Source organism: Paroedura picta, chromosome 7, assembly GCF_049243985.1.
Source record: "Paroedura picta isolate Pp20150507F chromosome 7, Ppicta_v3.0, whole genome shotgun sequence".
NCBI classification, from domain to species: Eukaryota; Metazoa; Chordata; class Lepidosauria; order Squamata; family Gekkonidae; genus Paroedura; species Paroedura picta.
The window spans coordinates 102,162,118-102,188,972 of NC_135375.1; the positions used below are offsets into that span (position 1 = coordinate 102,162,118).

Below are 26,855 nucleotides of genomic sequence, written 5' to 3' on the forward strand. Positions count from 1 at the left end.
CCCCGGAGGGACAGACCAGAACCAATGGGATGAAATTAATGCAAAAGAAATTCCGTCTAAACATCCAGAAGAAATTTCTGAGGAAGAGTGCTTGCACTCGAAAGCTCACGCCCTGAATAAATCTTTGTTGGTCTTAAAGGTGCTACTGGACTCTGATTTTAAGTTCCTGACAGTTAGAGTGGTTTCTCAGCGGAACAGGCTTCCTTGGGAGGTGGTGGGTTCTCCATCTTTGGAAATGTTTAAACAGAGGCTGGATAGCCATCTGATAGAGAGGCTGATTCTGTGAAGGCTTAAGGGGATGGCAGGCTACAGTGGAAGAATCATAGAATCCTAGAGTTGGAAGGGGCCATACAGGCCATCTAATCCAACCCCCTGCTCAACGCAGGATCAGCCCTAAGCATCCAAGATGAGTGTCCTGCATGGTGTGTGTGTGGAGGGGTTGGACTAGATGACCCAGGAGGTCCCTTCCAACTCTATGTTTCTATGATTCTACTATGGAGTTATTCCCTGCCAGGGCCTCTCCCCTTCCCAAGCCCCGCCCTCTCCATTTGCCGTTCCCAACACCTCCAGGTATTTCCCTTCCCAGGGCTGGGAACCCAACAGGTGTGTCATTATACCCCACTGAGGTCCTTCCCGAAACCTCGAGGCATTTCCCAATCCTGATTTGGCTCCCTGGTCTCGCCAGCCAGACTCCCCCCACAGCCATCCTTTCCTGACGGGATGCGCCAAGCCACTGTGCTCCGACATCCGATTTACATTTGCAAGGCCGAGGCTGCGGGAGAGCACTGGAAAGAACCTGCCCGCCCGCCCGCCCCCCACCAGGCCCTCGCCTGCCGCAGGTTTTTATCTCTCCATCGATCGGCTGCTCCCACATTCTCCGACACGCTTGCTGCTTTTCATTAGTCAGATAAAGCCCCGGCCGCCTTCTCCTCCCTTTCGGGTGGCTTCTGCCCTCCTCCCTGACTCCTGGCTGACGGCTCCTTGCCTGTAGAGGAGACCCTCCGCTCCCCTCCCTTGGAGAGCTCGCCTCCCTCCGTCGTAAACAGGGCAAAGAACCGTGGCTGAGCCCCACAGATGAAGGCTGGCCTGAATGCCCCCTCCCCCTCTTGGCAAAGAGGCATCCTTTCTTTCTTTCAAGGGGGTTGGTATAAACTGGAGTGGGCTGGGGGGGTTGGAACAGAACTCGCTCACTCTGTCTCAAGCACGCCGTTTTGCAGGGAGCTGGCCAGGCTTCACAAGCCCACTCTGCAGAGGGCGGGGTGGTGCGCGGAGCAGAGGGGTGGTGTGTTTGTGTGTGTGTGTGTCAGTGCACCAACAGTGGCATGATGCAAAAACCCAGCAACCGCAATAAGCGCAAAGGCCCCCTGCAACCTTGGCAACGCTGATACCCCCCCCCACCCATCAAGTGGAAGGGGGCCTGCGGCTGGTTTGCCCCTCACACCCATGCTGGGAGAGGACCGATTTGCATGTCTGGAGATGTTTTTTGTGACTGACAGCCCCCTCCTACGAAGCCCAAACCCACCCAGGGTTAGACAGTGATGCTGCCTTCCTTTAGAGCATGGGTGGCCAAAACAGTGGCCCTCCAGATATCCATGGACTACAATGACCATGAGCCCCTGCCGCTGGCAGGGGCTCATGGTCATTGTAGTCCATGGATATCTGGAGAGCCACTGTTTGGCTTCCCAGATTGTAGCCCATAGACATCTGGAGAGCCACAGCCTGGCCACCCCTGCCTTAGGGCTTCCTCCTCTCTAGAATCCAGAGGGATCCAGCATCCAAGCCCTGCTCAGCATCCAGCTGGCTGCTGTTGGCTATATGAGCGTGCTGTTTATAGCACCACACACCGTGGGTTTGTTTGGGTGTCTGCGGAAGGGGGGGAGGCTCCTGGAATTACAGCATCTCTCCAGACCAGAGAGACCAGTTCCCCTGGAAGAGATGGATGCTCTGGAGAGTGGGGCATTGTGCCCCACTGACGTCCCTGGCCTCCCCAAGGCCTCATTCCCAAATCTCTAGGAGCTTCCCAATCCTAACAAGTCACCCTATCTCCTACGGGGGGGGGGGGAACGGGACAGAATTTTGCAAGTGAGGGGGAAGTGACTAGGAACACCTGTGCCCTATGCCAGTAATGCTGTGAGTGAACGGAATAAAGAGACGCTGTGGGAAGCCAGGGACGGAGGGATGGATGCGTGACTTCTTCCAGGAGAATTTCCTAAAGGGGGAGGAGACGCAGGAATAGACGGGGATGAGGAAACAGCCTGGATGGAGCCAAGCTGAGGAGCCCCTGTAGAAGAAGAGAAGGGGAGCTGTTTTTGTATACCCCCAAAAGAGGCTCACAAGCACCTGTCCCTTCCTCTCCCCACAACACAGACACCCTGTGAGGGTGGTGCAGCTGAGGGAGCTCTGCGAGAACTGCTCTGCGAGAAGAGCTCTAAGAGAACGGTGACGAGCCCACGGCCACCCAGCTGGCTGTATGGGGAGGAGTGAGGAATCAAACCCAGTTCTTCAGATTAGAGTCCACCATTCTTTAACCACAGCACCATGTTGGCTCTACGTGTTAGTGCAACAAGGTGGTGCTGTAGGGCCACTCAGCTCCATGCAGCACTCCATGGGCCTTGGCTTGCCCCTCACATCCTTCCCCAAACTGGCAGTGGTGCCGACAAAACAACTGGGGAGCTGCCATCCATTCCCATTGCATTGAGCCGAGGGGACCCTAAGATGTGGGGCCCTGGTGCTGCTTTCTCCCGACCTCCAGCAGCTCTTGCCTAACGCCCCACTAGGAAATTTCCCTGTACGTTAAATGCCCAATCCCCCCTCCTGGCTCCAAAGAGCAAGATATTCCTGCCACAGCCTTCTAGAGTTTCTGCTGGGGAAGTCTGTGGCAGGCATTTATTGATGCCTACGGTGTTTTGTCTTAGAGGTGGCCAAGAGGAAGTAAAAAATGGCGATTCTAGGTTATTTACATAAAAGGTAACTATATTACATTATAGACGTTTCAGTGGTAATAACTGGAAAAAAACACACAATAATAATGCCTGTAATATGATCTGTTGCATTATTAGCTGTTGAAGAAGACCCTCAGTTATGCTTTTGAAAACAAGAGGTGTTACCCGATCTCCATCTGGCAAACTGAAACTGAATTAACTTCAGCCATAAGCAGAAGCCGTAACTTAGCGGTTTGCTTAGTTTCTGATTAACAGATAACTATGGCAGATCTGTCTATGAAGGAACATGCAGCTGGAACATGCAGGGTCTGCAGAGTGCCTGATTGAGCAGAATATATGTTGGTGTCCTGTAGGGGCCGTTGGAGAGCCTCTTGTGGCGAGTGGTAAGGCAGCGACATGCTGTCTGAATCTGTCTGCCCATGAGGTTGGGAGTTCAATCCCAGCAGCCGGCTCAAGGTTGACTCAGCCTTCCATCCTTCCGAGGTCGGTAAAATGAGTACCCAGCTTGCTGCTGGGGGGTAAAACGGTAATGACTGGGGAAGGCACTGGCAAACCACCCCGTATTGAGTCTGCCATGAAAACGCTAGAGGGCGTCACCCCAAGGGTCAGACATGACTCGGTGCTTGCACAGGGGATACCTTTACCTTTACCTTTAGGGGCCGTTGGAGGAGATATGGATTTAGCATAGCTAGATTCGGAACTTCCTGATTATTTTTCAAATGATCTCCTCCGGTGTCCTTATTGGATCTTTGGAAGCTTCCTGATTTTCTAAGTATCCTTCCTCCCAATGTCCTCCAGAACAGCAGTTGAGAGAAGAGGGACTGCAGACAATCGCTAGCCAGTTAGTTAGGTCTCTCCTCTCCTCTTTCTATACACTGTTGTTTCTCTTCTGAATAAAAAACTGGCTTATTCTTTAAGCAGCCTGGTGCTTCACCCTCTCTGCACATTCAAACATGTTAAACATAGTTTTGGAGAATGGCCGCTTCACTCACAGATGGAAATCAGCTTGCCAACAATGGTTGCAAATGATCAAGCCAACGAATGCAAGAAGAATTGTTTTTTATACCACCTTTTCAAGCAGCTTACAATCACCTTCCCCTCCCTACAACAATCTCCTTCCGAAGTTAGGTAGGGCTGAGAGAGCTCTGAGGGAACAAGGTCGCCCAGCAGAGAGGAATGGGAAGGCAACTGTAAGCCGCTTTGAGCCTCCTTCGGGTAGGGAAAAGCGGCATATAAGAACCAACTCTTCTTCTTCTTCTTCTTCCTGTGGAGGAGAATCAGACCTGGTTCTCCAGATTAGAGTCCAGCCCTCTTAACCGCTATACCACCCTGGCTCCCTGGATGAGTTCCTTCCATTTTAAGGAAATATCTTAGCCTTCTTACCAAGCAAATTATTTTAACTTCCCCAAATTACCCCAAAGCAAACTGAAAACGAATCGCGAAACTTGCCCTGGAAACATGGGAGTGTTGGTGATGTTACAGGTACTAGCCAATAGCTGCCCAGCTGGCTTTCCCCAGTTTAATATAAGCTGTGGGGAAATCCTGCAGCACTGTATTCTTTTTCCAAAAAGGATGAGGTGTGTTTTGGGTGCCACAATGACACAGCCCCCAACTCAGCCTCTTCATTTCCCGCCTCTTCACTTCCAGTAGTTCACAGACACTATTTTCAAACATTTGTTCACAGTATTTTGCCAGCCCTTGGCAATTCTGTCATGAATCTTTTCTTCAAGTAGCTGGAGTGAGTATTTAAAAATCTTACACACTGCTTCTTAATGTATCCTCCAGGCTTCTAAGTGGCTGCTGGGGTGTGTGAAATGGCGTCGTTATGAGAAGGAGAATTTCTTTCCTCCCTTTAGATCTAGCCATCGATTCCTCTTATATGCTTTGTTCTCTTTGAAAAGAGGAATTTCTCTTTCATTTCTCTTTGTAGAGAAATCGTCGAACCTGCTTATATTTCCACGAACTGCAGTCATTTAATGTTGTGCACCACAAGATGGCGCTGTAACAGGAGGTTAGGAGGGTCAGGGAAGTCGTCCCTGCTTCCAAATACCTACAGCAGGAGTGTCCAAAGGGTGGCTCTCTAGATGTCTATAATGCATAGCCGCTGTCACCTGGTAACAAAGGTAATCCAGCTCACAGGCTGGATAAGAGCCTGTCTGGACAGGCCGGGCTGTCTTTCGGACACCCCTGGTTCAACATGCTTAATACTTAGGCTGTGTCCATGTCACATTTCCACAAATGCTAGTCCTGTTACGTTGCTTAGAAGACGTACCATCCTATTGATTGCATTGCGTTGTGCCACCACATCCGCCTCATGTTGGCAGGGGCTCATAGGAATTGTAGTCCATACACATCTGGAGAACCACCGTTTGGACACCCCTGCTGTATACCACCCCAATGGAAGCTGCTGCTACTATATACTTGTTCGCTTTCCAGGTGCCTCAAGATTCTAAATCGATCCCGCTGTCTCCAGTGCCTCTGAATCCCCCCTTTCTCACCTCCGCGCCATTTCCAGGCATCCCACCCCTGCGCCCATGTGAATCTTCCGACAGGATCATTTCACACATTCATAACAGATACAAACGGCTCAACAGACCGCTAAGGCTACTTCTCGGCTGCACAAGAGAGAGACGCCATCCTGAGGATTTTGCAGTCGTTTTTGCAAAGCCGTGCATGTTCCTGCACACTCCGTCTGTCTGTCACACTCCGTCTGTCGCATTAACAAGTTTTGGTACTAGATGCATGCTTAAAATATCAGGTGTACGCATTAAAATGTAATGCATGGCAGGCATGGAGCCTTCTGGCTTCTCTCCTACTGACATTCTGCAGCTTTCTCCTGGCCAGGACACTTTCATCCAAGGGAGGTGTTTTCCCCTCTCTCTCTCTCTCTCTCTCTCTCTCTCTGCTTAGGGCTGCCAACCTCCAGGTGGGGCCTGGAATTCTCCTGGAATTACCACTGATCTCCCCTCTACAGAGATCAGTTTCCCTGGAGGAAAAGGATTATTTTGGGAAGGTGGACTTCATGGCATTATACCCACCCGTGAGATGTAGTGGCCCCACTCCCATACAGGCAGCCAGTTGGTGATCTTGAGCCAGTCATGGTTCTCTCAGAGCTCTCTCAGCCCCACATATCTCACAGGGGAGAGGAAGGGCAGGCAATTGTAAGCCCCTCTGAGACACATGAGGCCTTTGGTTGACCTTAGAATCATAGAATCATATTGCTGGAAGGGACCTACAATATCTAGCCTAACTACCTGCACAGTGCAGGAACTCACAACTGCCTGCCCTCCCACAGTGACCCCAATTTCATGCCCAAGTGATCCCTTCCCACCCAAAATCTCAAAAATCCAGCCTGGCCTGGAGGAAATTCACCTACCATCCCACAGTGGCGATCAGCAATTCCCTGCATGTGCAAGGAAGGGACACAAGAGACAAACACTGGCACATCCCTTCCTGCCCACCCACTCACTCACCATCTGCCTAAGTTCATAAAGTCAGCATTTATGGCAGATGACTCTCTAGCCTCTGTTTAATACTTCCAAAGAAGGAGACCCCGCCACCTCCCGAGGAAGCCTGTTCCACTGAGGAACCGCTCTAACTGGCAGGAACTCCTTCCGGATGTTTAGCTAAAAATTCTTTGGAATTAATTTCAACCCGTTGCTTCTGGTCCGAACTTCTGGGGCAACAGTAAACAACTCTGCTCTATCCTTGGGTCAGTCATGGTTCTCTCAGAGCTCTCTCAGCCTCACTTACCTCACAGGGTGTCTGTTGTGGGCTGAGGAAGGGGAGGTGATAGCCATTAGGTTTGAGACTCCTTCGGGTAGTAAAAAGTGGGGTACAAAAACCAGCTCTCTCACACTCTGAGGTCCCTCCTCTTCCCAAATCCTGCCCGTCACCGGCTCTCCTTCTAGAACTCCAGGGCAATTCTCACAGGGCAGGAATGTTCAGTTTGCTGCTGGCAAACCTCTCACTGCTCTTCTGTCCTGCTCACTTCATATTCTTTTCGCCTTTTCCCTCTTCGATAAATTCTCTAGCTTTGCATCGCTCAGACGGTTGCTGCTTATTGACCTTTTTTATGTGGCTGAACATCCTCCAAGGTTTTCTGCATTTCCAAATTATAATAAGTGCACTCCACATCTGAAAAGGTCACGGGCAAAGCCCGTTGCAGCCCCTCGGAGAAAGGTGTGGGGTGACCCCCGGAGCCTGGCTACACCTTGACGGGCACGAGATCCGGTGGGTGCCTTGCAGAAGCCGAGGTGGCCCCAGGCCCATCCCCTGGCCCAAATGGAAAGAAACCCCCCTCTCTTTGAAGCCAGCTGCAGGAAGAGCCGAGTGCGGGATATGGATGAGCCAAGCGTGATTTGTAAAGATGGTTTGTACATGTCCCGAGAGAGCAGGAGATGAAAAGCCCGAAGAAAGGGAGAGAAACTTCGATAATCCACGACATAAAATCGTATCTGTGTGTGAAGCTGAAAGACAGCTCTACACACCCTGCATGCAAACAAGAGGGTGGGAGAATAACACTGGCAACTGTATCTTATGCACACATCCCTCCTTACCCAGCTTTCAGATGCAGAAGAATTCTCCTCCTTTTGGGCAGCCATGGTCCTGCCAGAAATTTCCAGGGTTCCCATCTCTGGGTTAAGAAATTCCTGGAGGTTTGGGAATGGATCCTATGGAGGGAAGGGACCCCAGCAGGATATGAATCCAGGGAATGAACTCTCTGAAGCTGACATTGCTTCCAGAAGAGCTGAGAGCCAGCTTGATGTTAAGAGCTGTGACCTCTAATCTGGGGAGCCAGGTTTGATTCCCCCGCTCCTCCTCCACATGCAGCCGGCTGGGTGACCTTGGGCCAGTCACAGTCTGGTGAAGAGCTGTTCTCACAGGGCAGTTCTCTCTCAGCCTCACCTCCCTCAGGTATGTTGTGAGGAGAGGAAGGGAAGGAGATTGTAAGATGCCTTGAGACTCCTTTGGGTAGTGAAAAGTAGGATATAAAAACCAACTCTTCATCTTCTTCTTCTTTGGAGAGGAGTTTTCATTTCAGGAAAACTCCAGGCGTCTGGCAAGATCTTGACCCGATCTGGATAGCCCAGGCTAGACTGATCTCATCAGATCTCGGAAGCTAAGAATAAAAGTTGCGTTTTTATACCCCACTTGTCACACCCCGAAGGAGTCCTAAAGCAGCTTACAAACCCCTTTATCTTCCCCTCCCCACAACAGACACCTAGGGAGGTCGTTGGGGCTGAGAGAGCTCTGAAAGAACTGCCCTGTGACAACAGCTCTTAACAGGGCTGTGCCTGTACTAAGGTCACCCAGCTGACTGCATGTGGAGGAGAAATGGGGAAGTGATCCTGACTCTCCAGATTAGAGGTTGCCACTCTTAACAACGACACCACCCTGGCCTAAAGAGGGTGGCTGGTATTCGGACGAGAGAAATACTCGGATCATGACATGAGAGGTAGGCAATGGTGAACCCCCTCTGAATGTCCCCTGCCATGAAAACTTTACAGGGCCAGCATAAATCAGCTGTGACTTGATGGCCAAAAAAATAAAAAATAAAACAAAGATAGAGCCTGGGGGTGGGGGGAGGCGTTTGGGGAGGGAAGGAACCTTGGAGGAGTATGTCCTCCCATAAAGTTCACCCTCCAAAGCAGCTGCTGTCTCCTAGGGACCTGATCCCTGTTCTCTGAAGATCAGGTGTAATCCGTGGGGATCTCCACTCTCCATCCGAAGATGGGCCACCCTATAGCAAGAGAATGTGGCCCAGGAGGACCCAGAATCCACCATCCTGAGAATCTTTGGCTCTCTTTATTGAGAAGCCGATCTATAGACTTTACAGCTGCAGTGGGAGTTTTGGAAGTGCGCAGAGTGGCTGGGTAAAAGACACAGCACCAGAACACGTGGATGCGCACAGGTGTGCACAGGGGAATGGTATCCTCATTCCGACATCACAGATATTTGCGGGGGCTGCTCAAAGAACTGTTGGCAGCGTTGAAATATGCAAAGGAGGAGCCCAGTCCCCGTTGCTTAAAGAATACTGAGAAGAGAAACAACTTTATAATGGGGGAGGAGAGAGATAGTCCTAACTGAATAACTGACTGTTCTTCTGGAGGCAACCAAGGAGGAAGTGCGCTCAAGAGAACCAATCAGGACATGTTGGAGACAATCAGGACATGTTGAAGCCAATCAGGACCAGTGGAGCCAATCAGGACATGTTGTTCTTGTTGTTAGGTGTGAAGTCGTGTCCGACCCATCGCGACCTCATGGACAATGATCCTCCAGGCCTTCCTGTCCTCTATAATTTGAAAAATACCAGGAAGCCCCTGGTCTAAATATGCTACCTACACATGTCCTCCAATGCCCCCGGCATGTTGAATCCTGCACACATTACAGATTGTCTTCATTCTCACAAGAATCTTGGAGTAGCAGCACATTTTTTGTACAACCCGGTATTATATTTGCAGGGCCTGGGAGAGGGAGTAGCTCAGAATCAGCTGCTCTCCGTCTAAGGGAAACATTTCTGCAACAATGGCAGGCTGATTACATGGTGGTTGGGTGGGTGGGGAGAACAACACCATGGAAATCATTCCTAGAGATTTTATGCTATTGATGTGACTCCTTCTGTTTATTTATTACAATTACATTACGATGTCTGTCCTTGTTCTTTAAGGGGTTAGAGAATTCCAGAGGCTGGTATTGATGGAGAGGGGGCAGTGGAGTCTTGTAATGCCTCTATCATATTTATTTACAGCTACCCAGGGAGTGGCCTGACCCTCTCAGCCCAGACTAGCCTGATCACGTCAGATCTCAGAAGCTACTGTGTACAGAAGGGGGAGACTCTTATTCAAACCATATAGCATGTATTAACAAATCATATGCTACATTAACAGCCTGGTGTAAGAATGTCTCTCAAGACTAGACAGAACGCTTGTAGATATTTTCATGCAAGGCTGTGGTCCGCCGGATTGTGATGACAATCACAAGACGTATTTGTGAGTCCTAACTGTAAGAAGATTTTAGAAACAGGAAATATACCCAGGAGTTGGGTTGGTCTTCGTTTGTTTATAAGAGGAGTCTCCTGCAGTGTGCGGGGGGGGGGGGTGGACTAAATGACCTAGGAGGTCCCTTCCAGCTCTATGATTCTATGATCTTTTGAAAGTTCCACCAGGCAAGAAAATTAAAAAGCGAGTATCTTCCAAGAGCTTTTCATGCAGTGTGTGGACTAATGATTTTTGGTATTTTGGGGAAGGTCTCTGCTTTTTGTACACAGTATTTTGTATACTTCTGGAGTGCACATCCCTACTCCTGTGTGCCTTTGTTGTTCTGAGATCTCCGAAGTTAAGCAGGGTCAGCCTTGGTTAACTTGGATGGGAGCCCTCCAAGAAAGTCGCTCTGCAGAGGCGGCCATGGTGAAACACCTCTGTCTCTTGGGGGTCACCATAATTCGGCTGTGATTTGACAACCCACTTTACAGGGGGAGGCAGAAAGGCATTGCGACAGGACAACAGGCCTGCTTCCCCACATCTGATCCCCCCGAAACAGAGATCCTGCCTGGTCACGTGCTTTGGCCCCCTCTCTCAGCAAACCGCTTTTCCAGCCACCCTGGCCTCTCCTCTGGGGCAGCTGCAGAAGTCCCACAGGTCTTGCTTAGTCTTCAGTTTGCAACAGCAGCCAGCTGGATGCCCCTGGGCAATGTGAACCATGCCATGAAGGCAGCTTGCTCTCCAAGTCTCCCAAAGCACCTGGGATTTAGAGGTATTCTGTCTCTGAAGCTGGAGGCTCCATCAGGCTGTTCTGGCTAATAGTCAGGGGCAGGTTTATGTTGTTTTAAAGGCTGTCTAAGCAGAGGTTTTTCGGGCACTTGGCAAAAGACTATTCCTGCTGCCCCCTCCAACTGCACCAAAGACAGAGGACCAGGACTTGGGGTTGCCAACCTCCAGTAACGTCTGGAGATCTCCCAGCATTCCAGCTGATCTTCAGATGACCAAGATCAGAAGGAAATGACTGCTTTGAAGGGTGAACTCCAGGGCACTTGACCCTGCGGAGGTCTCTCTCTTTCCCCAAATTCGCCTTCCCCAGGGCCCACTCCCAAATCTCCAGAAATTTCCTACCCTGGAATTCACAACCTGACCTTTTTCTTTCTGCAGTTGCGCTGTGCTTCCAGAATGTCTCATGAGTTCGACTCTAAAGTCCTTGCCTTACAGGCCCAGTCACTTTTTGGGAGGGATGAAGATGCAACAACAAGGAATTTTCTAACACAGTTGTAGGCAGGCAGGCAGGCAGGCAGGCGGGCGGGCGGGCGGGCGGGCGGGCGGGCGGGCGGGAGGGAGGAAGGAAGGAAGGAAGGAAGGAAGGAAGGAAGGAAGGAAGGAAGGAAGGAAGGAAGTGTAGTGTTGGTGCCCAAGGACAGTACGTTGGGGACCCCTGAATGACTAGAGATGGTTGGAAATGAAAAGACTTTCCAGTGTGGGGAGTTCCTACTTCCTTCCCCCTTCCATTCTACCCCATACATGCTCAGCCTATGCAGGGCCTTCTCCTAGCATACCACTGCTTCTGTGCTCCACATCCTCCTCTCCTCCCTGTAGATCTTGGGAGTCTTGGGATCCTTGCAGAGGTCCCCGTTTGTTTGTCCAGACGGATGTCTGAGAGACCCTGAGGCTCAAGACGGCAATTGTGAAGTCCCACTTGAACCTTTCTGCCTCTTAGGACTGCTAGGCAGCAAGTCGAAGTAGCCGCTCGCTGATATGACTTGCAAACCAATTTTCTCGAAATTCGCACGATGCGCGTTTGAAGTGTCCGCTCACAGCACCTTGGAGGCGTGCCACCTAAAACAAGGTGATGCGCGAAGCGGCGGCACAACGAAGCCTATCACGGAAACGCATTCTGTGCTTGGCCCTTGGGCGCATCCCTTCTGGCGTGAGCCAACTTTGGCGCATGGCTTGTTAACCTGCCGGGGCATCCGTCCTGCAGGTCTAAAGCGACATCCTTTGGAAGAAGCGACGGTGCTAATTCACGCGTTGTGAATAATGCAAAGGACAATGGGAGAGCGGCTGGCTTGTCGCACGCCGGGGACACAGGCAGCGCAACCCTGTGATTCCTCGGGAGGCAGCGGCGGCTTCGAGATGTGGCCGCTTCGGCTCCAGGAACGACTCCCCTGCCGTGTCCTTGTTCTTTCTCAATTATTTATCGCGTTTTTACAGGCGATGCCGAGGGACAGGAAAAAAGGGGACCCCCAAGTGGCCCAGATTGGCAGCCGTTCAGCGGCTGCGGTGATACCAAGTGTAACAAATCCTGTCATGTAACAGCTGCTCCTGGGGGCTGGTGAGTAGGAATTAATTAGTTGCCCATCCAGGATAAAGAAAGAAATATCAGGTGACGTTGACAGTGGCGGTGTCGAACTAGAGCGCCGGGGATTGTGTGATTTTAGGCAGGTGCCAGGGAGAGGGAAAGCAGAGCAGCCCATCCGCTGCACAGCATTCCTGAGGATTTCAGCTTTTGCTTTTGTTTCTAAAGCACAAGTTTCTAGCCCCTGTGAGTGCGAGGAAAGGCTTTGCTGGACGGGGATGCCTGGTGAATCCCAGACCAAGAAGAAGAAGAAGAGTTGGTTTTAATACCTTGCGTTTTGACTACCTGAAAGAGTCTCAAAGCAGCTGACAATTGCCTTCCTCTCCCCAGAACAGGCACCCTGTGAAGTAGGTGGGGAGGAGAGAGCTGTGAGGGAACTGCTTTGAGAACAGCTTCAACAGGACTGTGACTAGCTCAAGGTCACCAGCTGACTGCAGGTGGAGGAGGAGCAGAGAATCAGGCTCTCCAGATTAGAGGCCGCCACTCTTAACCACTGTGGTCATGGAATGATATTCCAGTGCTTTTCCCAGTGTCCTCTTACCCTCTGTGCCAAGCTGCAGCTGAACAAATTATGCACAAGATATTTCTGATTTGTATAATCAGCACAGGCCACAGAAGCTCTCTCCTTTTGGCTCATTCATGTACATACTTCATTTATTTATTTATTATTTAATTTATTGACTGCCACTCCTGGCCCAAGCCAGCTTGTGGCAGTTTACAATAAAACCCCCAGTAAAACATCAGTAAAAAAAGTTATAAATCCCCTGGTAGCATAACCCCATTCAGCTCCCTCCCAGCCCCTTCTGAGCTTCCCTAACCACGTGCAGAACACTTTTCTGTTTCAATGGGGGGGGGGGGAAGACCCGAGTTCAAATCGATCTGGATTCAGCAGGATACACAACGGAATAAACAAAGTAAGTGCAGATTCAGCCTGGGACTATTAATTCAAAGACAGAGTGAAGAGGACATGGGGACAGGAGGAAATGGCATTTGAAGGAAAAGAAGTTAGTCACAGGTGACCCTCTGTTGAAAGGAATGGAGCGGCATGCAGCTAGGCTTGACCCCCACCCCTGTTCGACAGGTATGTTGCTTGCCAGAGGCAAAGATTAAAGATCTTACGGACAGAATGCCCAAACCGATAGAGCCGATGGATCCCTACCCGTCTGTGATGGTCCACGTGGAAACGAGTGACAAGGCCATCAAAACAATTGCTCGTGTTAAGGCCGACTTCGAAGTTTTTGGGAGGCAGCTGAAGCGAATGGGGACGCAAGTGGTTTTCTCTTCGATCCTGCTAAAGATAATGGAAGTAAACCGCTGGCTGGGCTTCACTTCTCCAAGTAGGGGAAGAAGGTGTTTGGCAGGAACCTGGGGACATTCATCAGGCGAGCTTTAAACTGAAGTCACAAGGGGAAGGCGATGTCAAACATAGGGATTCTAATGCAGAAGAGCAAATACGGGTCAGATAGAACCAAGGGTAAGAGGCTTCAGGTATCCATCTGCTCCACATATTTCTGGTAAGGCCTTGGAGGAGGAGCATGCCTCATGGTTTAAGTGCCACTTAGCGCTTAACACTCACTCAGGATGGCTGTCCCGCCCCTGAGTGCCTCCTCCTCCAACCAGCTTGCCTGTCTGTCCAGTGACCAGCCAATCACCTTCCGTCCCCCACCCTTGACCACCCCCTCCCCCTTCCACTTCCCTCTGAGGCTCGGAGGCTGCTGATCCCTGCTGCATGAGAGCTGCCCCTGCCCATGAGTTCCCTAACAGCTGCCTGCAGCCTTTCCAGGTCCCGGGTGGAGGGGGAGGCCGTCCGCAGAGTTCTTCCATCCCACCCCCCAATCTAGTGCTCCTTGTATTCCTGAATGCAACAGGCTTGGCTCCTAGTATAGCAATAAAAAGAAAGAGCTCAAGCTTTTCATGCAGACAGAGAGATATGATTTAGTAGGCATTACAGATACTTGGTGGGATGATTCCCATGACTGGAATGCAGTAGAGGATGGATATGAGTTGTTCAAAAGAAACAGAAAAGGTTGAAGAGGAGGCGGAGTGGCGCTGTATGTGAGGGGAAGGGACGCCTGTCACTACCGAAGAGCATTTACACTTTGTGATGTTAATACTTGTAGACCTCTGTAGAAGGTAATACTTGTAGACCTCTGTATTGGACACTGTAGAACTGTTTGAAAGTGAACCATCTACACTAACATATCACCATAGGATTAAGCCAGTTTGGTGTAGTGGTTAGGAGTACGGACTTCTAATCTGGCATGCCGGGTTCGATTCTGCACTCCCCCACATGCAGCCAGCTGGGTGACCTTGGGCTTTCCACAGCACTGATAAAGCTGTTCTGACCGAGCAGTGATATCAGGGCTCTCTCAGCCTCACCCACCTCACAGGGTGTCTGTTGTGGGGAGAGGAAAGGGAAGGCGACTATAAGCCGCTTTGAGCCTCCCTGGGGGAGAGAAAAGTGGCATATAAGAACCAACTCTTCTTCTGTTTAGATTTCTCTAATACATTTGCACCATCAAAAAAAATTTATTTAAAGAGGATTCATTGATAAAATATTAATAGTATTGCATATCACTGGTGAAGATCCCGAAAACAGAATATACCTTGGAGATAGTTTTGACGATTTGGAAAGTTTGATAAATTGTTTTCCATTTGAACAAACTGTTATTTGCCATCACTTGAAACTGATTCCTTTTGCAAGTATCCTGAGTCAGGCCACTTTCTGACCTGCCTGGCTGACAATTTCATTTATCAAATGGTGGGAGAACCTACGAGAAGTTCCACCAGACTCGACTTAATAACCAACAGGGAAGAGCTGGTGGGTGGGGTGAAGGAGGTCGCAACCCTGGGGGGACGGTGGCCATTCCTCCTAGGGAGGACCCAAAGGGGGAGTGACCATTCCTCTTGGAATTTCTTATAAGATTGGGGGGGGGGGTCAAGGAAATTTGCAGTCAGGCGTGTCTGTTAGACTTTCATAGGGCAGACTTTGATAAACTCAAAGACATGATGAGAGAATGCTGGAGAGGAAATAGCAAGTGACAGGTGGGCTCCCTTTAAACAAGAGCTACTGCATGCTCAAGCCATTACTATTTTGGCGAGATGGAAAAATGGTAGGGGATCTGAGAAGCCTATTTGGATGAACAGAGGACTTCAGGAGAAGCTAAGGAAGAAAAGGGAAAAGTTCAAGAGATGGAGGGTAAGACAGACTTCTAAAGAAGAGTATCTGGAGGGTACTAGGCACTGTAGGTCAGCCATCAAAGAGGCCAAAGCTGGGAGTGAGCTGCCACTGGCCAGGGAAGCCCACTCTTTATATATTTATTTATTTAGATTTTTATACCACCCTTTCCATATGGCACAGGGCAGTTTACATGGAACGTTTTAGGAAACATAGAACATTATATTAAATAACAGTCACAACATAACATAACAGTAAACAGTTCTAACAATAAACAAATATGTTTAACAGCTTACTATAATTAATTCATTAAACATTTCAATAGAACAGCCCCAAGGGAGGACAGAATCCTTCAGATTCTTGAGGGCGTGGCTTGAGGGAGACCACCATATGTTTTTTAGGTCAGATGTTTTGAGGTCAGATTAACCTCAGTCGAATGCCTGGTGGAGGAGCTCCCTTTAGCAGGCCCTGCCAAATTCTGGGAGTTTGGTCAGGGCCCTGATCTCTTCAGGGAGCTCATTCCACCAGGTGGGGGCCAAGACAGAGAACCAACAACTGGTTCTTGTTGAGGTCCAACGTACTTCTTTGGGGCCAGAGATTTCTAGCTAGTTGGTGGTGGCAGAGCATAATGCTCTTTTGGGGTATAGGCAGAGAGACCTTTTTTTCAGGCACACTGGGCCCAGACCGCATATGGCCTTGAAGGTAATTACCAGAACCTTAAACCTAATCCAGAATTCAATTGGGAGCCAGTTGAGTTGTTGGAGTATCGACCAGATGTGGGATCTCCAAGGTGTATTGGTGAGGATCCTGGCCGCGACATTCTGACCCATTTATCATTTCTGGATTGATAAACAAACAAACAAACAAACAAACAAACAAGGGTATGCCTACGTAAAGTGAGTTGCAGAAATCCATTCTAGAGGTGACCGTTGCGTGGATCACTGTGGCTAGTGCATAGGGGGATAAGTGGTCCCTCAGATAGGTAGGACCCAGGCCACCTATAGCCTTAAAGGTCAAAACCAAAACCTTGAACATGATCCAGAAGCTAATCAGCAACCATTGCAACTGCTGCAGCATCGGCTGGATATAGGCACCCCACAATGACCTAGTGAGGATCCTCGCAGCCGCATTTTGTACCAATTGCAGTTTCCGGGTCAGGGAAAGGGTAAAGGTAAAGGTATCCCCTGTGCAAGCACCGAGTCATGTCTGACCCTTGGGGTGACGCCCTCCAGCGTTTTCATGGCAGACTCAATACGGGATGGTTTACCAGTACCTTCCCCAGTCATTACTGTTTACCCCCCAGCAAGCTGGGTACTCATTTTACCGACCTCGGAAGGATGGAAGGCTGAGTCAACCTTGAGCCGGCTGCTGGGATTGAACTCCCAGCCTCATGGGCAGAGCTTTCAGACTGCATGGCTGCTGCCTTATCACTGCGCCACAAGAGGCTCATCAGGGAAAGGGTAGGCCTGCGTAAAAATGAGAGGCATGCATACTGGATGGGAGATACACTTCTGAGAGGCAGTGTATGTGAACGAGATCTTGGGGTACTTGTGGACTGCAAGCGAAATACAAGCAGACAGTTTGATGTGGCAGTAAAGACGGCACATGCAGTCTTGGGCTGTATCAACGGAGGCATCACATCAAAATTGCAAGATGCTAAGAGTCCCACTAGATATGGCATTGGTCAGACTTCACCTGGAGTCTTGTGTGCAGTTCAGGAGGCCCCACTTGAAAAAGGGTGTGGACAAAATTGAAAGGGTTCAGAGGAGAGTGACGAGAATGATCCGGGGCCTGGGGACCAAGCCCTATTGGGGAAGGCTAAGGGATCAGGCAATGTTCAGCCTGGAGAAGAGGTTGAGAGGGGACAGGATGGCTCTCTTAAAGTATCTGAAAGGTTGTCACTTAGAGCAGGGGTAGTCAACCTGTGGTCCTCCAGGTGTCCATGGACTACAATTCCCATGAGCCCCTGCCAGCATTTGCTGGCAGGGACTCATGGGAATTGTAGTCCATGGACATCTGGAGGACCACAGGTTGACTACTCCTGACTTAGTGGAGAGCAGGGAAAGGTTTCTGTTGGCAGCAGAGGAGAGGACCCGCAGTGACGGCCTTCAACTATGTGGATAACAATATCGGCTAGCAGGAAAAAATATGTTCACAATCTGAGTAGTTCAGCAGTGGAATCATCAGCTGCCTAAAGAGGTGGGGAGCTCCCCTTCACCGGCAGTCTTCAAGCAGCAGCTGGGCCATTCCTTATCCTGGATGCTTTGGAGTGATCCTGCAGTGAGCAGGGGGTTGGACTAGATGGCCTTTATGGCCCCTTCCAACTCTATGATTCTATTATTATTATTTTAAATTGCTTCTCTCCCAAATTGGGCACCAAGCCAGGACCCCTCCCTGTAAGTACTTAGCAGTTACTGAAGTTATTTGCGGCACATTCCCAAGAACATGAACTTCAGGAACTGTGATCTGTGTTCCTCTGGCCCCTTCGCTTCTTTGCTGTCAGGGGAAGACAAGGGACCAGCCGCTGAGCATCAGCCTTAGAATCTCAGAGGTCAAACCATTAGCTGGTCTAATCCAGCATCCTGTTTCACACAGTGGCTGGCCACATACTCCTGGGAGGCTTACCTGCAGGGCCCAGAAGCCAAAGCTTCCTCCTACGGATGCCCCTTCCCCGGCAGTGGGCTACTGCCTCCGAACATGGAGGTTCTGTGAACCCCCCAGTTCACCAAGTTGTCTGCTCTCCTTTGAAAGCCGTCTAAAGCAGCGGCTGGTGTCAGAGGGAGGAAGGACTTTCTTTCGGCTGCCTGGAGTGTCGCATCTGAGGAAGGAGCCGTCGCCTGTAGCAAAATGATGGAGAAATGAGGGCAATTTCCTTGTGATCAGAAATCTGGGGAAGCGGCAGGGAGGGAGGGAAGGAGGGAGGGAGGGAGGGAGAGAAAGGGAAAATTCTCCTTGGCAAGACGATACAGATGATCGGCTAGCCAAACGGTCACATGTCGTAAAATGGCCATCAATTATCCTCCGCGTCCCCCAATCACAGTCTGAGGGGGCCTCTTTTCAGACTGAAGTGTGGATCAATTCATCACCACAGAACAGGCTCCATGGCTAAATATTCTGCATCCTGGCTCCTTCTTTATGAAGCGGGGGGGGGGACCCCTGCCATGTTTCTGAAAATGCGAGGGAATCAGATAGGGTGGGGTTCCTATGCGCAGTCGGCAGCACCGTGCGCTTACTGTCTCTCACCATGGGGAACCATGAGAAAGAGACAGTGCCTTTCCCCCCACATCAGAAGGAGAGGAGTTGGTTTTTATACCCTGCTTTTCATGACCAAAAGGACTCCCAAAGCGGCTTACAAACCCCTTTCCCTTCCTCTCCCCACACCCTGTGAGGTAGGTGGGGCTGAGAGAGCGCTGAGAGAACTACTCTGTGAGAACAGCTCTAAGAGAACTGTCGCTGACCCAAGGTCACCCAGCTGGCTGCCTGTTGAGGAGGAACGGGGAATCCAACCCGGCTTTCCAGATTAGAGTCTGCTGATCTTAACCTTTACATCAAGTTGGCCCTAGGACCTCAGGATCCCTGTCTACATAACTGGGGGGGAGGGAACTCAAGTGTTAGATTAGTTCATTCCCCCCCCCACACACACACACCGCTGGTACCCTTTCTGTGAAAATTTCCACTTTTTATTGTGTGGGCCTCTTAAGTGCCTTTCCCCAGTCACAAGCCAGCCCTGGGCCTGAGAATGAGCCAACCTGTTCACAGCCTCCGTGGATGCTCAGAATGAATTCAGTTGGCAGCACAAATACAGCTCATTCCTTCAGTTCTTACTAAAGACTGAACTCTTCACAGGATCCTCCCTGCCCCAAGCTGCAGGCATATTTAGGGATGACACACTTTGGGAGTGGAGCTGGGAGTGGGTGAGATTTGGGATGGGGGAAGGACCTCAGTGGAGCATAATGCTGTGGAGTCCACCCTCTGAAGCAGACCTTTTCTCCAGAGGAATTTGGGTTGCCAGCTCTGGGTTGGAAATACCTGGAGACTTTGGGGACGGAGGCGGGAGAGGGCAGGATTTGGGGTGGGAGGACCTCAGTGGAGCGTAATGCTGTGGAGTCCACCTCTAAAGCAGCCATTTTCTCCCAGGGAACTGCAGTTGAGCTATAATTCCAAAAGACCCCCAGATCCTGCCTGGGGACCACCATCTCTAGGCATATTACGGAGCCCTAAAGTCAGTAACGGGGAGAGGAATATGGAATTCCTAGGCAAGGGAGAGTCCATTCTTTCCCTCATCATGTTGACCTCATTCAAAATGCTGCCCTCCAATACAGATTTCACCCCCAGACAAGAAATAGAACCCTGCTCCAAACATTATCTGTTCCCTAGGGAAAGAAGAGCTGTTTCTTTTGTACCGTTTTACTCTGCTCTGTTTCGGCCTCACTTGGAGTCCTGTGTTCAGTTTTGGGCACCCCAGTTGAAGAGGGATGTAGACAAACTGGAGCGTGTCCAGAGGACGGCGACAAAGATGGTGAGGGGTTTGGAGACCAAGACACATGAAGAAAGGTTGGGGGAGCTTGGTCTATTTAGCCTGGAGAGGAGACAACTGAGAGGGGATCTGATAACCATCTTCAAGTATTTAAAAGGCTGCCATATAGAGGATGGAGCAGAATTCTCCCTTGCCCCAGAGGGACATATCAGATCCTATGGGATGAAATTAATTCAAAAGAAATTCTGTCTCAACATCCGGAAGAAGTTCCTGACAGTTAGAGTGGTTTCTCAGTGGAACAGGCTTCCTCGGGAGGTGGTGGGTTCTCCATCTTTGGAAATTTTTAAACGGAGGCTGGATAGCCATCTGATGGAGAGGCTGATTCTGTGAAGGCTCAAGGGGTTGGAAGGTTACAGTGGATGAGCGATAGGGATGTGAGTGTCCTGCATTGTGCATGGGGTTGGACTAGATGACCCAGGAGGTCCCTTCCAACTCTGTTATTCTGTGATTCCAACCTGCTTTTTACTACCCGAAGGAGTCTCAAAGCAGTTTACAATCACCTACCCTTAATCTCCCACACCACGATACCAAGCAGGCTCTCAACCTCTGCTGTACCCATTGTGATGTTCCTGCTTCTCTCAGGAGGGCTGATGCAGGGACACTTCCCACCAGATTGGACCCCAAAGACCAGTGCTGCTCAGTTCCCATTCTGATGGCATCACAGATCTGCGGTCCGAACCATATCTGAGAGCACAGAACCGCTCCCCCTTTGTCATTCCACTATAGGTTGTAGTGTTTTATCACTCCAGAATCCCTGCAGTGGCTGATCATGCCACTGGGGCTTGGTTTGCTGCATGAGTTCCTGGCCAAACAGCCTCCTGTTTTATTCACTGTTTTGGGGGCCTCTTGGGCCTGAAAGATTGCCCGTCCCTGGGTTAGGCTGAGGGAGGGTGACTAGCCAAAGGTCATCCAGTGAGCTACTGGACAGATTGGGGGATTCAAACTTGCTTCTCCAAGATCCTAAACTCTCCACTTTCCGGTATATAGATATATTATAGCAATATCTGAAGAAGTGAGCAGTGACGCACGAAAGCTCGGACCTGCCACACGTTCTGTTAATCTTTAAGGTGCTTCTGGAATTCTTGCTCTTTTCTAAGCTCCTGTAGGCCACAACGGGGACATTTTTGAAGTAGACAGAACTGTATTGCAATAAAGGGTATCTCAGTAAGGCACTAAGCAATAACCGTTTATATAGTGTGACAAACAACTTTTAGACGTGCACAGATGTCTTTTGATTACTGTATACATATTTTCTTCACATTCGTAGAAACACGTTTTGTTAAGAATAAATGTACCTTGCCCTTATGTGATGAGCGTGTGGTTTTCCGTAGACTTGTCAAGAACAAGGTTCAAAACAATACTTATCTTTTTACATCAGCAGTTCTGCTTATTTAGCAGTGTTCCCAGATATCTGTTCCTAGAGGCTGCCAGACATTTTGCCCCCTTAACCACACCCTTAATGGCAGAAAGTGAAGAGGAACTAAAGAGCCTGTTGATGCGGGTGAAGGAGGAGAGTGCAAAAGTTGGCTTGAAACTCAACATCAAGAAAACAAAGATCATGGCAGCCGGCCCTCTCAATTCCTGGCAAATAGATGGGGAAGAAATGGAGATAGTGACAGATTTTATTTTCCTCGGCTCCAAGATCACTGCAGATGGGGACTGCAGCAAAGAAATTAAAAGACGCTTGCTCCTGGGGAGAAAAGCTATGGCAAATCTAGACAGCATCCTAAAAAGCAGAGACATCACCCTACCAACAAAAGTGCGTTTAGTCAAGGCTATGGTATTCCCAGTTGCAATGTATGGCTGCGAAAGTTGGACCATAAGGAAGGCCGAGCGTCAAAGAATTGAGGCTTTTGAACTCTGGTGCTGGAGAAGACTCTTGCGAGTCCCTTGGACTGCAAGGCGAACAAACCGGTCAGTCCTAGAGGAGATCAGCCCTGACTGCTCTTTAGAAGGCCAGATCCTGAAGATGAAACTCAAATACTTTGGCCACCTCATGAGAAGGAAGGACTCCCTGGAGAAGAGCCTAATGCTGGGAGTGATCGAGGGCAAAAGAAGAAGGGGACGACAGAGAATGAGGTGGATGGATATAGTCACTGAAGCAGTAGGTGCAAACTTAAAAGGACTCCAGGGAATGGTAGAGGACAGGAAGGCCTGGAGGATCATTGTCCATGGGGTCGCGATGGGTTAGACACGACTTCGCACATAACAACATAACAAACCACACCCTATTTTGTACAATAATGAATTTAGCTGGTTTATAAACCCATGTTAGTCTATAAGCTCAAGCGATGCACTCTTAAAATGGTGCTGACATGCCTATCACTGATCTGACGGTCTGACTGCTATGCCACGTCAGTTCTCAGTACGTACAAACATACCACCCCAGGCAGGCCACCTCACCTATTGGGGATGGTGGTATTCAAGCCAAGAGATGAACAGAGGTGTTCCACCAGGGGCTGCCTCTCTGTAGAAGCCCGGGACTTCCTTGGTGGTTCCCCTTGAGACTAAGCATGGCTGACTCTGCACAATAACTCCGATCTGGCCACTGATGAAGGCCTTCGTACAGAGGGGGAGAAAAACAGGTTTGGTACCCAGGGCCCATTTGCCTCTCGAGCTCCCCACCCCCGCCCCCCACTGGCCACGGCAGGAGAGGACGGCGGACGTGTTCCAGCTTGATGTAAGAGGCCTCTAATCTGGAGAACCAGGATTAATTCCCCATTCTTACTCCACATGCAGCCAGTGGGGTGACCTTGGGGCAGTCACAGTCCTGTTAGAGCTCTCTCAGCCCCACCTACTTTATAGGGTGTCTGCTGTGGGGAGAGGAAGGGAGGCTACGGTAAGCTCCTTTGAGACTTCTTCCAATAGTAAAAGGTAGGGTACAAAACCAGCCTCACCTACCCCATAGAGTGTCTGTTGTGGGGAGAGAATGGGGAGGCGATTGTAAGTTGCTTTGAGACTCCTTCTGATGGTAAAAAGTGGGATATAAAACCAGCCTCACCTACCTCATAGGGTGTCTGTTTTGGGAAGGTTAAGGTGACTGTAAGCCCCTCTGAGACACATGAGGCCTGCTGTGCAGTCACAGTTCTCTCAGAACTCTCTCAGCCTCACCTCCCTCACAGGGTGTCCGTTATGGGGAGAGGAAGGGGAGGCAATTGTAAGCCCCTCTGAGACTCATTTGGGTAGTGAAAAGTGGGGTACCAAACCAGCTCTCCTTCAACAGGGCCACTTCATATTCCTCAGAGGCAAACCTGGATATGCTGCCCCCGACAAGGGGCAGCGCCTGCCTATCTGCGGGTGCTGACCCAGCCTGCAAACGTGGGTCCATCATAAGCACCCTAGACTTCAAAGCAGGTAGGTCGGCTAAAGCCCCTGACCCCCCCCCTCCTTTCTAAGCTCCCTTCCCAACGAGCAGCCCGGATCGAAACAGGCGAAACCCCGAAATCCTCCCGGGCAGAGACGGGGGGGGGGGGGGCGCGACGCGTCCCCTCGCCCCCCCCCCCGTTCCCGCGCCAGCGATGCTCCAGAGGTGGGCGGGCGAAGAGGCTCCTCGGCTCTCCATGCGGAGCAGCGGGAGGGCTGGATCCCGAGCATGGCATCGTGGTGATGGTGGTGGTGGGGGGGGGCTGGTGCTTTTCCAGAAGGGGGGCGGGCGTGGAGGCGCTGATGGCGGCGCGGGAGGGGAGGGGTGCCGGGTGCGGGAGCAGCGAGGGCCGCGCTGCGCGCCACGGCGGGACCCAACTGCAGGAGCCTCCCGCAGTCGCGGGCAAGTCCAGCCAGGGAGGAAGGGCCGACGGACCGACGGGCGGGCGGCTCGCCTGCCTCCCCTCCTCCCGCCCCGCCAGTGTGCGTCCGGGGGGGGGGCTCCCCCCTCCCTCCCTCTCTCTCCCTGCAGACAAGCCTGGCTGGAGACGGAGCCACAGGTGCTGCCTGGCCCGGTCCCTTGGAAACGCCTCGCTCCATAGCAACGCCGGAGGAAGGGAATTGGAGAGGGGGGGACGGAGGGGGGGGGCGCCGGAAGAAACCTGCAGGGACGGAGAGGGGAGGGGCAGCGCTGCCAAAGCGGGGCGGGAGGGGGGACACACACACACAACGCGGACACGCCTCCGGCGAGAGGTTCCGGGGTTGAATCCCGCCGGGGCTACGGAGAAGCAGTACAGGGGGAGGGGGGGAGAGGAAGAAGAAGGGGGGGGGGAAACACTCTGCACACGCTCAGAGTCACCGTCGGAGCAAGACATCCACCCACCCACACAGCAGGCACGCGCTTCGGGGAATCGGGGGGTGGGGAGGAGGCGTCCAAAGGGAAGCCACGAGCCGCGCAGGGCCGTCTGCAAGCCCACTCGCTTCCCGCTGGGGGGGGGGGCAGGACACCCCCCACATCGTCCTCGCCCCGCCCCTGCCCGGCCAGGCCCCTCCCCCAGCCCAGAGAGGGCTTCCCGCCTTCGCCAGTCCCTCGCCGGCTGCGCCCGCGCCAGCAGCAGCAGCAGCTCGAGGGGGCGGCCTCTCCGGCGCGGCGGCAGCGGCAGGCGGAGGGTTAAGGGCGGCCGGCGAGCGCGGAGAGAGGCTGGAGCAGCCCGCAGCGGCCACCGCCTTCGCCACTCCAGCCTGGCCGACCATGGAGGGCGACGCCGGACGCCAGACCGCCGCCAGCGGCTGCAGCCGGACCCTGCCCAGCCCGCCCGGCGCCCCCGCCTCCTCTGCCGCCGCCGCCGGGAAGGTGAGTCGTGCCGCGGCGCAGACCGTCCGGCAGTCCGGCCGTCCAGCCCTGGGCGCGCTCTCCTTCGCCGTGCCCTTCGCGCCTCGCCTGGCCCCCGCTGCGGAGGATGGGACGGGGCGGACGAGGGTCCGGCAGGGGGCGGGGGGCTTTGGGGTCTGGGTGTGAGGGCAGAGGGGGGGCGGGTCATCCTTGGGCAGAGGGGACGCGAGACTGCAGGAGTCAGCCGACCGATGGGGGGGGGAGGGGGGGAGGGTGGCCGGGCTGGGGAGGGGAGGGACGCGGTGTGCCGTGGAGCGTGTGAGTCTGTCGGGAATCGAGGCTGTTTCCTCCCATCGAGGGAAGCCCGGCCCGTCAAGAAGGACATTTGGGCACGGCGGGGATGGGAAGGCTGGGCTGCCCTCCTTAGGCTCCTTAGGCGCCCTGGCAGCCCCCTCCCTGCCTCGGATGAAGCCCGCACCGACAGAGGCGAGACCTGTTGTGTCCCGGGAAGAGCGCAGCTCCGGATGAGCCAGGAGGCTTTGGACGGACATGCCCGGCCGGAGGGGCACGCCTTGAGCAACCCCCACGCCACAGAGGTGGCCAGGCACCCCATGTCATCAGGGGTGAAAGGTGCCCCAGGCAGCCTGGGTGCCCAGACGGGCACGCTGGGGATACAGCCACACGCTTTCCCAGCTCCTGTTTTAACAGACCCTCCCGGAATCCGTTCGGTTCCCAGAATTGACGCCCTCATCCTGTGCACACTTGCCCAAAGTAACCCCCCCCCTTCATTCAAAGGGATGCTCTTTGAAGCATAACCCCTGAAAGTCCAAAAATAATTGATTCCAACGTAAGCTTTCCCTCCCCCCTGCAAACTGGACCTCCTGTTCTCAGGAACTGACAGGAGTGTGGGGGGGCACCCTAAACCCCCAACCTGGCTTTATTCCACAGCAGCCTTTTTGGATGGCAGCTGTGAAGGTGTGCACCAAACAGTTTCTGCTGGAATACATTGTCTTTTGTGGGGACCCCTGGCTCGTTTCTTTTTTGGCTTCCCCCTGGAACCGTCTCCAAGGGAAGTCCCCTCCAAGTTTGCGGCTCCATTGTAGCCTGGAAGGGCTGTGCTGCTCTGCTCCACAGGTAGCTGTTAGGGAAGTGAGCTTGGGCAGCCCTCAAAGAAGACCCTCCAGAAAAGGTAGGATAGATTCAAGTGGGTAGCCGTGTTGGTCTGAAGTAGCACGACAAAATCAGCGTCCAGTAGCCCCTTTAAGACCAACAAAGATTTATTCAAGGGGTGAGCTTTCGAGTGCTTTGTTGGTCTTAAAAGGTGCTACTGGACTCTGATTTTGTTCAGCAAAGATAGGGTTAATTCTCTCCCTGATTCCTGGGGGGAGGTGAGAAAGGACCAGATTCTGGCTGCCAGATGCTGCCTGGGGGTCTGCAGAGAGTAAATGAGCCACTGCCTTGGTGAAGTCACAGCTCATCTCTAACAGACAGTGGGATCCACATGTTAAGAGGACACCCGCATCTTCTGGATTCCCACATCTGCTCTATCCCCAGTCAGAAGGTTCGCCTGTCTGGCTCCCACCATGGGCGCGCTGATCCTAATTCTTGAGGACCCCATAAGCCTGACAAGACGCAAGAGGTTGCCCGCAGTGTCCAGCATACAGCCCTGCCCAAGTGCTGAGATCTGAAGAAAAGAGCCATCATGCAGTTCCATCTCTTTCAGACGGATGAGGGGTGGTGATGTACAGGAGGGCCTTTTCGGTGGTGTCCCCCAGACTTTGGAACAGCCTTCCTCTAGTGCTTCGCCAGGTGCCTACCATGTAGTTTCCAGCACCTGATGAAAACACCTCTCATTGGCCCTTGACATCTAGGTCCCTCTGTGTGCTGTCCTGCCAGGATAGGTGGGGGTTATGTTTTGAAATGTTTAAATGGTTTTATTCTGTATTTGGAACCCGCCCCCCAGGACCTTCGGGCAAAGGGGTAGGCTATAAACTCCTTTATCAATCAGAGGGGCACAACTGCCTCTAAGCAGGGAGGGCTCTCCTCTGTGTCTTTGCTAGATCCGTCCTCCTTGAATGTGTCCCTTTTGTTAGAAATGAAAATCCACCTAATCTTGCAGACCTGGCTGCATGTTGCGGTAATGAATTCCAGAAGTTC

General features: G+C 51.9%; 1 protein-coding gene across 1 annotated transcript in view; it reads left to right on the forward strand.

Moving 5' to 3' along the window:
- Positions 1–24,304: 24,304 nt before the first annotated feature.
- PIANP (PILR alpha associated neural protein) overlaps positions 24,305–26,855 on the forward strand; it is a 43,159-nt gene continuing 40,608 nt past the window's right edge. Inside the window, exon 1 of the mRNA XM_077345787.1 lies at positions 24,305–24,719. The gene's annotated coding sequence lies outside the window, so the exon portion shown is untranslated. The remainder of the gene's footprint in view (positions 24,720–26,855) is intronic.